Here is a 1047-nt window from a genome sequence, read left to right as displayed (position 1 = left end):
CCCCCCCCCTCGCCACCTCTCATGCCCGCCGCTTACCATCAGTATGTTTTTGGGGGGTCCGGCCCGACTGCTTGGCTTTGCTTATTGTAACTCATTCGCTGTGCAGCAAAAAGAAGGGGGTGCATACAAGCAGTAGCCTTCAGGCAGGTCGATCATCTTTATTAAATGTTTGTTCTAATATTTCCTTTATAAAGTGTCATGTCATCTATATTATGTCAACGTATGCGTGCGGGTGCCGCCAGGACGATACACCGGTCGCCATACACTAGACCCATCACAACAGCGCCATTCACTCCCACAACACAGTTACAAACTCGTATACACAGCGCACCTGTTACGCTATCTATCGGTCGTCATGGTAACGTTATCGCTGACACCGTGACACGGAGCATTATAGATGCGTGGCGCGGCGTGGCGCGGCGCGGTGCGGTGCGGCGCGGCGTCGACGTCGCCGCCCTCGTTCAGATTATCAGGAGCATCGCGGCCCGCGGCTTCCTCCCTCCTCATCTCGCCATCGCCGTGACTGTCCCGTTGCGGGCGCCCCGGTGCGCGCCGGGCCGGGCCGGGTGGGGCCGGTGGCGATTCGTTAGCGGTGATTGTCGCGGCCTTCGGCGCCTCTGCGGCGCTGCGCTGCGCAGCCGGGGGGGCTGCTGCTGGCTGTATGGCGGCGGGGCGGCGGCCATTCGGGGTCGTGCTGTTTGGGGTTGAGGGGGGCGGCGAGTTGAGGCGGCCGCAGATTGGGCCCCACGCGTTGGCCCCCCGACGGCGTCGGCGTCCTCCTCGTCCCCCCTGGTGCCGGCCGTATTTAATTATTGCACACCCTGCTTCCCCCCACCACACGCGGCAGCGGCAGCGTTGGCGCGCGTGTGTGCGTGCGTGTTTACCACGCTATGTGTCACCCCGGTGATGTCCGCGCGCTCGTGTGTGTGTATGTGTGCGTGTGCGTGTCATATAGCGTGTGTATGTGTGCTGTCTGCTGAATGCAAAGAAGCGTTTACCTCTCCCCCGTTCCCCCCGTGTTGCCTGCCCCTCTCTGTCGCCCCCCTT

The sequence above is a fragment of the Frankliniella occidentalis genome, unplaced genomic scaffold (assembly GCF_000697945.3).
Source record: "Frankliniella occidentalis isolate FOCC.00 unplaced genomic scaffold, Focc_3.1 Scaffold53, whole genome shotgun sequence".
In the NCBI taxonomy this organism is placed as follows: domain Eukaryota; kingdom Metazoa; phylum Arthropoda; class Insecta; order Thysanoptera; family Thripidae; genus Frankliniella; species Frankliniella occidentalis.
The sequence above is the reverse complement of the archived record's forward strand: the minus strand, read 5'-3'. Positions refer to the sequence as shown.